The 11,594-nt window shown below is 41.8% G+C and overlaps 1 protein-coding gene across 10 annotated transcripts in view; it reads right to left on the minus strand.

The window, feature by feature from the left end:
• The window catches only part of PCBP3 (poly(rC) binding protein 3), a 282,207-nt gene extending 270,887 nt beyond the window's left edge, over positions 1 to 11,320 (minus strand). For 7 of the 10 annotated variants that reach the window (XM_030915860.1, XM_030915862.1, XM_030915859.1 and 4 more), the window contains exon 1: positions 11,205 to 11,320. The gene's annotated coding sequence lies outside the window, so the exon portion shown is untranslated. The remainder of the gene's footprint in view (positions 1 to 11,204) is intronic. The other 3 variants (XM_030915861.1, XM_030915858.1, XM_030915855.1) reach the window with 3 other exon arrangements.
• Between the last annotated feature and the right edge of the window lie 274 nt (positions 11,321 to 11,594).

Consider the following 11,594-nt stretch of genomic DNA (forward strand, 5'->3'; position numbering starts at 1 on the left):
CCAGGAGGCGGAGGTTGCAGTGAGCCAAGATCGCGTCACTGCACTCCAGCCTGGCAACAGAGCAAATCTCAAAAAAAAAAAAAAAAAAAAAAAACTATATATATATACATACACATATATATATGCAGTGTCTACATCAGCTGACCTACAATAAAGGAATTTCTAAAGAGGGCCCTTTGGGCAGAAATGAAATCATCCCAGAATAAGTCAGAAATGCCAGAGAGCAATGAAGAGCAAAGACAAGACAAGTATCTGAATAAATCTAAATGAACACTAACTGTTAATATTACTGTTAATACAATACTGCTAATGTTACCAGTAATAATACTATTAATACCAATATTGTTAATATAATACTGCTAATGTTAATTTATTTCACTGAATTTAAAAAGAATATACAGAATTAAAGTGCACAATAATAAGCACATATGAAACTGGAGGGGGGCTCATAGAGTTCAAGTCTTCTAAGAAACTATGATTTGTCTAGGAGAAAGATGAAGGTATAACCACATTATCTGGATAAGTTAGTAGCAATTTACACAATAACCTCTAAAAGAACGAAAAATAGGACATAATCTCCAATCTACTGGAGAAGGTGGAAAAATAGAGTGATTTTTTCAAAATATCACATAATCAGATTCAAATAATGCAAGAAAAAGAGAGAAAAATAAACAGAAAATGTAGAAAAGACAAATACATAATAGGATGATGAATTTAAACCCAAATAGATCAGTAATTACATTTAATGTAAATGAACTGTTCCAATTAAAAGACACAGACTGTCAGACTTAATGAAAAAAATATATATATCAGCCAGGCGCAGTGGCTCACGCCTGTAATCCCAGCACTTTGGGAGGCTGAGGTGGGCAGATCACGAGGTCAGGAGATCGAGACAATCCTGGTTAACACGGTGAAACCCCGTCTCTACCAAAAAATACAAAAAAAATTAGCCAGGCATGGTGGTGGGCACCTGCAGTCCCAGCTACTGGGGAGGTTGAGGTAGGAGAATGGCATGAACCTGGGAGGCGGAGCTTGCAGGGAGCCGAGACCGCACCACTGCACTTCAGCCTGGGCGACAGAGCAAGACACCATCTCAAAAAAAAAAATCTAACTATACTCTTTGCAAGAGACATACCTAAAGCATAAAACTATAGTAAGGTCGAGAATAAGATAAAAAACAAAGACATCATGTAAATATGAGCCTAAAACATCTAGTACAGGTATGTTAATATTAACATCAGACATACTATATCATAAAGTCAAATATTCATTACTAGATACAAAGAGAAACAGTCATAATAATTAAAGTCTCCATTCATCAGGAAACCTGACAGTTTTTTTTTTTTTTTTGAGACGGAGTCTGGCTCTGTTGCCCAGGCTGGAGTGCAGTGGCCGGATCTTAGCTCACTGCAAGCTCCGCCTCCCAGGTTTATGCCATTCTCCTGCCTCAGCCTCCCGAGTAGCTGGGGCTACAGGCGCCCGCCACCTCGCCCGGCTAGTTTTTTGCATTTTTTAGTAGAGACGGGGTTTCACCGTGTTAGCCAGGATGGTCTCAATCTCCTGACCTAGTGATCCACCCGTCTCGACCTCCCAAAGTGCTGGGATTACAGGCTTGAGCCACCATGCCCGGCCGACCTAATAGTTTTAAATCTGTGTAGCCCTGACAACACAGTCTCAAAAATTTGTAAATAAAAACTTACAGAACTGCAAGGAAAAATGAGACAAATCCATAATCATAATGAAATTGTGTAATTATCTCAGTGATGGATATAACAACCAAAAAAACTAGTAAGAAAGCAGATATAATATGCTTACTAACTCAGCTAAACAGAATACGTAGTATAGTACATTGAACCCAATTATTTCCAGGCACATAGGAATATCTGAGAAAACTTACATACCATATTCTGGGCTGTAAGGCAAATCAGCAAATTTTAAAGGATTAAAATCATAGAAAGCAAGATCTTTGGGCAATATAATTGTCCTGAAGAATAATAAAACAAGAAAATATGCATATGTTTAGAAATGTTTAAATGTTCTTCTAAATTACCTAGGAATCAAAGAAAAAACCATAATGGAAATTAGAAAGTATAACAAACAATAATGAAAATGCCTTAAATCTAAGTTTGTATGATGTAGTTGAGGCATTGTTTACAAGAAAATATATCACTTTAAACACACATATTAGAAAAAAAGGAAAAGCTGCAAATTAATAAATTAAGTATTCATCTCAGATTAGAAAGAGAACAGCTATAATAAAGGAAAATTACAAGCCAATTTCACTCACAGGCACAAATGCAAAAACTCCAAACAAAATATTAGTCATCAGGGCGGGCGCGGTGGCTCACGCCTATAATCCCAGCACTTTGGGAGGCTGAGGCGGGTGGATCACCTGAGGTCAGGAGTTTGAGACCAGCCTGGCCAACATGGTGAAACCCCGTCTCTACTAAAAAATACAAAAATTAGCCAGGCGTGGTGGCATGTGCCTGTAATCCCAGCTACTCTGGAGCTTGAGACAGGGAGAACTGCTTGAACCCAGAAGGAGGAGGTTGCAGTGAGCCGAGATCATGCCACTGCACTCAAACCTGGGCAACAGAGCAAGACTCCATCTAAAAAAATATATATATATATATATATATATATGCCATCAGAATCCAGTCACATATTTTAAGAATAAGCTGGCATGATCAAGTTATGGTTAAATAGTGGTCATCTGTGGGTAGCAGAATTATCAAGATTTTTATTCTGCTTTTTATGCTAATCTTTCCTTTAGAAATTTTCTACACAAACATCCATTACTTTAGAGACCAGGAAAAATATTTTTGAATTAATCATTAATATTCTGATGGCTCATCTTTTTGAGATCCACTAGTTAATAAATGTCAAGAAGAAAAGAACAAGGGCTGGCTCAGAATAGCCATTTTATCTGAGTAATATAAGGATACAAGTCCTTATTTGTCTCAGTGTCTCTACTGGGTTGACTGAGAACAAAGAAAGGGTGAATAGGAGTAGAAAAGATTTACAAAGATAGGAATGTGATAATAGCAATTTGTAGGCTTTTCCCCAAACATTAAGGAAGTGATCTCATACACAAATGCGTCTATAAATAGAATCCATATTGCACTTTAATGAATAATTTAAAACCACTCTGCAAACAGGGTTAAGAAAACAGGAATCTAGATGCTCAAAAATCAATAGTTCTGTCCTATCCCAACCTGGTGAGTTACAAAAACAGATGTCTAAGTTTTATATTATTTTTTAGAAATGTTGGAAGATAGATGGTTAAGCACAAAAAGACTTAAAAACATTTACAACCTTTGAGCTAATAGTTCTACCTTTAGAAATTTAGAAGCAATCAGTGATACGCACAATGATTTTTGTATATGATATTTTTCAAAGCATTATTTATTAATGATGAGTATTTTAAAGCAACATAAATGTCTAGCTATAGGGAAATGGTTCAATAAACTGGGACGCTTCGGAATAGTATGCAGCCATTTGAAATCATATTTTGGAAGAACACATTATGAGACAAGGAAATGCTCATGATCTAGTAAAAGGAAAAATACTGCTTCAAAAAACATACTTCAGAATGAATCCCAATTTTAGGATATGCATATCATACAAAAATATAAGTAGGAAAAAACACTGAATATCCTTTTGTGGTAAGATTATGGATAATGTTGATCTTCTACTTTATACTTTTCTGTTTGTTCCAATTTTTCTACACAAAATATTTATATTACTTTTATAAATAGAAACATCATATAAAAGAAAATAAATAATATGTTGATTACCTTAAACAGAGTCAAACACCCTTCATCAACCCAAATCCACTTCTAAGGGGAGGTCAGTAGAAATCAGTACATCAGTTTTCTATTGCCGCATAACAAACTATCACAAATTTAACACCTTAAACCAATATGTGTTTAATATCTCACAGTTTCTGTGAGTCAGGAATTTAAGCAGGCTTAACTGGGTCGGCTGCTTAGGGTCTCACAAGGCTGCATTCAAAGTGTTAGCCAGGCTGTGTTCTCACCTGAAGGCTTGACTGAAGAAGAATCTGTTTCCACGCTCACTCAAGATTATTGACAAAATTCGTTTCCTTGTGCTATTGGACTGAGTGTCCCCTGCTTCCAGGATGAGGAAGATTCTACCACCCTGCCCCATCTGAAATTAGGTACGGCCAGAATGACTCCTTCTGGCCATGAAATGTGAGCAGAATGGACTAGCGACCCTTCCAAAGTGATTAATTGCTACTGCAAGTGGCTCCATGTTTTAAAAGGTCCAGATCCAGACCAGCTAGAATCGATTTTGCCAAATTTCCAGGAAACAAAAATTCCTCCCTTTCCAAAACTATTACATTTGGGAGGCCAAGGTGGGAGAATTTCTTGAGCCCAGGAGTTCAAGACCAGCCTAGGCAACATAGCAAGACCCTTATTCTACAAAAAGAAAATTTAAAAATTATCTGAGCATGGTGGTTTGTGCCTATAATCCCAGCTAATCAAGAGGCTAAGGCAAGAAGATCACTGGAGCCCAGGAGTTCAAGGCTGCAGTAGGATATGATAGCACCACTGAACTCCAGCCTGAGTGACAGAGAGAGTCCCTGTCCCTAAAAAACAGAAAGAAACTATTACAAAGATGATGAAGTATCATGTTGATACCAAATCTGAATAAGGGCAATACAAGAAAAGATTATCACTGGTCAACACCTCTTATGAATATATGCCAAAATCCTAAATGAAATATTTGCATATTGGGTCCAATAATTTAGGCTGGAGTGCAGAGGCATGATCACAGTTCACTGCAGCTTCAACCTCCCAGTCGCAAGTGATCCTTCAACCTCAGTCCCCCAAGTACCCAAGTAGCTGGGACTACAGATGCATGCCACCATGCCCAGCCAATTTTTTTATTTGGTTTTTTTTTTGTTTGTTTGTTTGTTTTTGTAAAAATGGGGTCTCACTATATTTCCCAGTCTGGTTTTGAACTCCTGGGCTCAAATGATCCTCCGGCCTCAGCCTCTCAGTGTTGGGATTACAAGTGTGAGCCACCACACCTGCCCCGATAATATTTTTTAATGTAGTACATCACAGTTTCTCCCAGGAAATCAATGATGGCTTAAATTAAAAGAATAAAATATTTCATCTCAATCATAAGTTTTAAGAAAAGCATAAAATTATGTAAATAAGTATACTGTATAGAAAACCATTTGAGAAAATTCAAAATCCATTCACGATTTTTTAAAAAAGCTTTTATTAAACTACTAGTAAATGTGATCATCCTTAACCTAATAAAGGAATCTACCAAGAAAAAAAATAACAAAGTTCACAATAAGGTCTTTCACAGCATTTCTTTGAAATGAAAAACAATATAAGGATAATCTTACCACAATCTCCATGCAACTTTCTCTAGTGGTCCAAGCAAAGGAAAAAAGACAAAAAAAAAAAAAAGCTCAATAAAAGATTTAAGAACTAGGGAGAAAGAAATTAAGTTATCATTAGGTACATAAAGAAACCAGAAACTGATTCACCCATTTGTGAAATCTGATGTATTTCAAAGGTACCACTGCAAATCACTGGGGAAAGGACTGTACTCAATAAACAATGCTGATACAACTGGTTATCAGTTTGGAAAAAAATTTAAAATTGGATCTCTATCTCATACCCCACACAAAAATAAGCTCCAAGTAGACTATAAAAAGCAAATATTTAAATATTTTTTAAAGAGGAGGATCTATCATGACTGATATGGTTTAGCTGTGTCCCCACCCAAATTTCATCTTTAATTCCCATGTGTTATGGGAGGGACCCAGTAAGCAGGTAATTGAATCATGGGGGCAGGTCTTTCCCATGCTGTTCTTGTGATAGGAAGTAAGTCTCACGAGAGCTGATAGTTTTAAAAAGGGGAGTTTCCCTGCACAAGCTCTCTCTTCTCTTGTCTGCTGCCATGTGAGATGTACCTTTCATCATCATCACCTTCCGCCATCATTGTGAGGCCTCCCCAGCCACGTGGAACTGTAAGTTATTCAAACCTCTTTCTTTTGTAAATTGCCCAGTCTCGGATATGTCTTTATCAGCAGCATGAAAATGGACTAATACAACGACCTTGGAGTAACACAAGATTTCTTAAATCAGACTCAATCACCATAAACCATAAAGAAAAGATTGATAAATCTGACTACATTAAAACTGAACATCTGTTCATCAAAACAGCATATTTCAAAGGATAAAGAACAGGATACAAATATAATCTAGAATATGTAAAAGAACTTCTACAAAGCTATAAAAAGGATAATCCAGACAATAAATGGACAAACAATATAAGAATACAATTTTTAGAAGAAGTTCAAGTAGCCAAAGTATGGGTGGAAAATCCTCAAACTCACTAGCCAAGGAAACGCTAATTAAAACAGTAAGATAATTAATATCTACTCAATTGACAACAATTAAAACATCTGAAGATACAAAGGATTAGTGAGGATGTAAAGAAACTAACCTCTGGAAAGTAATCTGACAACAACTAGGTTGTTGGAATTGGGCCTAGCCTGTGACAACACAATCTCAGTGGTAAGTGTATACCTGGTCTACTCTTTCCCACGTGTCCAACACAGAGGAAAGATGACCCAGTGGGACATGGCAGTTGGGAAGGGTAGAGGCTGTGGAAGCTGCTCAGAGAGACTGTAAGTGGGATCCGGGCCAAATAAGACAGTATCAGATGCCAGTCTTGCCTAGGAGGTGAAATAGAGAATAGAACTATGCTTATCTGGAGTGAATTCTCCCCAAGTGGCAGCTCCATCATTTTATCTTCTAAAACCAATCTAATCATGTTATTTCCTCCTTAATTTTGTCAGCTAAGACTGCCAAATGAAGAGCCCCAGCTTGTATCAGTTTCTTACCGCTGTTGGAACAAACTTCCAGACACTTAGTGTTTTAATACAACAAACATTTACCTTACAGTTCTGGAGGTCACAAGTCAGACAAGGGTCTCACTGGGCTAGAAATCTAGGACTGCATTCCTTTCCCAAGTCTCTAGGGGAAAGAATCCCTTTTCTTGCCTTTTCCAAAGGCTTCCCACATTCCTTGACTAGTGCACCCTTCCATCCTCAAAGCCAGCAATGGCAGTTAGAGTCTTTCTCACTTCACATCACTCTGACACTGACTATTCTGCCTCTCTCTTCCACTTTTAAGAACCCTTGTGATTACTCAGAGCCCACCCAGATAATCCAGGATAATCTCCCTATTTTAAAATCAGCTGATTAGCAACCTCATTCCATCTGCTGCCTTAACTCCCCTGCCATGTAACATAACATAGTCCTGAGATTAGGATGTGGACAGCTTTGTGAGCCATTATTCTACCTACCATGTAACTCCTCCTCCACTTTCGCCCCCCTCCATCTCCAACAGAATTCCAACCATTTCACAATGCCCCTAACACTTCCAGCAGCGTCCCAACTCCTTTACTATGCTTCCGTACCTCCAGCCTCCACACCACTACACACTCTGTACTCCGGTTATTCCAACCTTCCAGTCTTTTTCTAATAAAGGTATACCCAATCCATGCCCAATTATAACTCATGCCCTAGGGCCCAGCCCAAAGACCACCTCCTCTCTAAAGCTTTCCCTGATTCTCGGCCCAAATGAATCGCCCCTCAACACATTCGCCTGGCTTTCTATGTATCCCAACTGCAGCACTGACTATGGCCCCCTATAATTATATGTTTACATGTTCCTTCCTCAATCTGAACTGGTGAGCCCTTCAATAAGAACTCTGTCTCATTCCCCCATGGGTTCCCAGGTCATAGCATAGGAAATGGCAAAGAGTAGGCAATCAGGGAGTATTTCTGAAGCTTGGATGAGGCAGAAGGAAGATTTCCTGAGTTTCTGTCTACAGAAGAGATGTCAAAAACTAACCTGGGTTAAGTGTACAACAAATGGGGCCAAAGCATTAGTTCAGATGATCATAACAAAAAGCACCTCAACAATCCACTGCTTAGCTTGATATACAATTTACTACCATGTGCAACAATCTCTGTACCACAAGTGACATCTATCATTTTTTTTTACTGCTAACCTGTGGGGCAATTCTAAAGTAGCTGACAAAATTAACCTCAAGAGAAAGAAAAGACTCATGTAAAATGATTTACAAAAATGTCCTCAACGTTAGAGAAAAGAGAGTAGGTATAGCTCTAACACAACAGGAATCCTGACAACCACTCACTAGCCCAACACATAAACAGATCCCTTCATCAGGAAAGGCTGAGAACCAACATACTGGAGAATGCAAAACATGCTACAGTCAACCCTTTTGGGAACAAGTTGCCCCTGCGTAGATATATGCCTACAGATGTATCGCCTGTATTGTAATAAAGGTACTATGGTTGGAATATCCCCTCCAAAACTTATGCTGAAACATAATCCTCAATGCAGCAGTATTGAGAGGTGAGGCCTTTAAGAGGTGATTGGATCAAGAGGGCTCTGCCCTCATAAAATGAATTAATCCATTCAAGGGTTAATGGATTAGTGGGTTGTCATGTGAGTTGGAACTAATGGCTTTGGCCCCTGGACCTTAGACTTCTCAGCCTCCATGACTATAAGAAATAAATTCCTTTTCTTTGTAAATTACCTAGTTTCAGGTATTCTGTTATAAGCAAAACAAAACAGACTAAAACAAACTGGTACTTTCTTAAAAGAATGGTTGTTAAGAAAACAGGGTTTCATGTAATGTCAGTGATTTGTTACTTGATGCCCACACTCAAGCAACAAAACTCCCACCTAGAGAGACGGTGAAGACTAAGCAAAGGAAACGGAATGCTGTAGCATAACTATCCTCCTTAAAAAGAAGAATAAAATGGCTTAAGTGTTTTGAAGACATGCTCCCATTCAACAGAATTTCCCTGATCAAATTTTATTTAATCACATGAATTCTGAAATTAATTTTAAAGTACGCTGGAAAGGAAGTTTGAGCCCCCCGCCCCACGCAAAACACACCCCTCACACACACAACACCCCCCACCAAACACACACAGAGAGAAACAGGTGACACGGATTCAGCACCATGGACAGCGGGCCCACGACGCCTTGCCTGTGAGAGTCACTGCCACCAGAGATGAGAGCTGAGACATCAGAGCTGCCCCAAAATCTACAGCATTTATTCTAATGTTTAAGTTGGGGCAATTCCAATACATGAGCAAGTGTTGTCCTTGGTTATGGCCCAAAGCACAGCCTTCTTCACCGAGAGGATACACAACTTACGTCTACTAAAATCTGCTTCAGTGATCACCTTTACAATAAAGCCCTGAGACTTTTGTAAAAATACAAATGATTCTGCCATTGACACAGGAGCTGAAATAATCAAAACTGACACACAGAATCCAAATTTGAATGGCTAGATTGGTTCAAGAAGCTCATTGAGACTTTTTCAAATTTATAAATGCAACATGCTCTCAGCCTCCCTCAGAACAATAGGGTAAAGGGTAGCTTCTTCAAAACAGCTAACAATATATAACCATGTGTTGAATTTTTTCTCATAAATAGCTAAAAATGTAACCACAAAGCTGTGTGGATTTTCCCCCACCTTGAGTATTATAAAGATATCTGGGAAAGAGATGTTTTGAGGTCCAATAGCACTGCTAATCAGCAGCACTTGTGGCAATACCAGCCAAAAAGCACTGAATTCTAGAGAGTCCATTTTTTTTCAGTTATAAAGACCCCATTTACCATCAAAACTTTTTCAAAACCTTATAATATTGAGTGTCAACTAAGAAAATACGTGAAGTTATGTAAGTTCTAAAACATTTGTAATGAACTTGCACTGTATAAACAACAGCATCTACACACAAGCGAAAAAAAAACTACTACTCGAAAGTGAGACATCAGTTCGTCAGTCACTGCACTTATGTTTTAAGGCCCCATGTTTTCTGGATCTCCAAGTCTGAAAACACCAGAACTATTTCTGTTTCTCTCATGTGAGGATCAATCAGGTCCTTTCAGATCTTGCCAGTGATCCCTTCAGAGTGCCACTGTCCTACAAACACTCCTTTTGGGGCTAAAATAAGTATCTCTGACGCGCTTTAAGATGATGAATTTTTCTTGAATATGAAGAGACTGGGAGTTAGTTCTCTTAAACAGGGAAGCACCCTTGCACACTCCTTTGGGATCCACATCTGAGAAAGTCCAAAGAAAAGAAAAAGGGCAACAGTTTGCCCCTCAAAGTGAGTTCAATTTCGGAGGAATGTGTGAGGGCCTGTGCCAGGGAAATATTTTTGAATTGGGGGAGTCTGTAAGTTACCCAGTCAAATCTCGAAAGGCCTCTCCGCAAGGCCCTGCTGCCCAAGATTCCTTCTGGTGAATCTCCCTCTACAAACACTCAACAACTAAGAGTGCTGTCGGCTCACACTGAGGGCTCACAAGACCTGCAAATCCAGGCTGCTCTGAAGGACGGTGGAAGATAATCCACCCCGAGCCACCAGATGGAGGACCCGACTTTTGGTGAACTTTCGAATGTCTTAGCCAGTATTTCCGAGTAGCGGGAGGGGAAACTGGAAACCATCACCAGGCGAAAACAAGCTCTTTCACAAAACAAGACTTCCAATGACAACACGTGCGGGGACAATAAGAAACACGTTCTAACCAGCCCACATTAAAACAGCACCGCTACCAACAAGAGGAACCTGCGCGCGCCCCGCCGCCCGCGCCGGCTCTCCGTGCGGTCACCGAGGGGTGAGGCCGCGCTCTCCCGGCGGCCGTCCAGGGGGAGGAGTCCCCGCGCCGCGCCCCGCCGCCCTCCAGCCGCCGCGGCCGCCCCGGGCTGTTCCCCAGATCTCTTCTCAACCAAGAGATGAAATCTGTGCTGTTTTGAAACTGAAGCCTCAAGTATCAAGTAGTCCAGACGTTTTCTGACCCACGTCCGAGGCGCTCTCGGCTTCCCGCCGCAACTTCCGAATTTGGGGAAGGGGCGGAGGCGGGCGGGCCAGGCCCGGCGACCGCACCTGGAGGGAGCGCGGGTCCCCTCGCTGCCCCGGGCCGCCGCAGGCGCCGGCGGCGGTCGGGGACGGCGCGACCCAGCCCGGGACCCCCGCCCGCCGCGGCTCGGGCGAAGTTTGCCGCGGCCCGGGGTCGCCCCGCCACTCGGCCTCCGTCGGGGACTCGGTCTCCGTAACCCGCAAGGGCGCCCGACCCCGACCCCGCCCGCCATCGCTCACTCACCTGCCCTGCGCCGGACGGCGAGCCCGCGGGCCGGCGGGGAGAGGCCGGGAGGCCCGGGCGGGATCAGGGCGAGGCGGGCGAGGCGGGTGAGAAGGCGGCGGCGGAGCGTAAGTCGGCTGAGGCGGCGGCGACCGCGGCTGAGGCGGCGGTCGCGGCTTCAGGCGCTTCAGCCGGAGCGTTGCGCGCGGCGCGGGCCCGCCCCTCTGCGCCGCTAACCAATCTAGCGCCGCGCGCCGCCGCCGGCCCCGCCCCCGCCTAAGGGCAGGCTCACGAAAGCGGGCGCCGCGGGCCAATCAAACGGTGGAACATCGACCGGCGCGGCCAATCCAAGCCCGGGAAGTTCTCTGGAAAAAGCCAACTCGAGTCAAAGGGGCGGGGATGGGGCTGCGG

The sequence above is a fragment of the Rhinopithecus roxellana genome, chromosome 13 (assembly GCF_007565055.1).
Source record: "Rhinopithecus roxellana isolate Shanxi Qingling chromosome 13, ASM756505v1, whole genome shotgun sequence".
NCBI classification, from domain to species: domain Eukaryota; kingdom Metazoa; phylum Chordata; class Mammalia; order Primates; family Cercopithecidae; genus Rhinopithecus; species Rhinopithecus roxellana.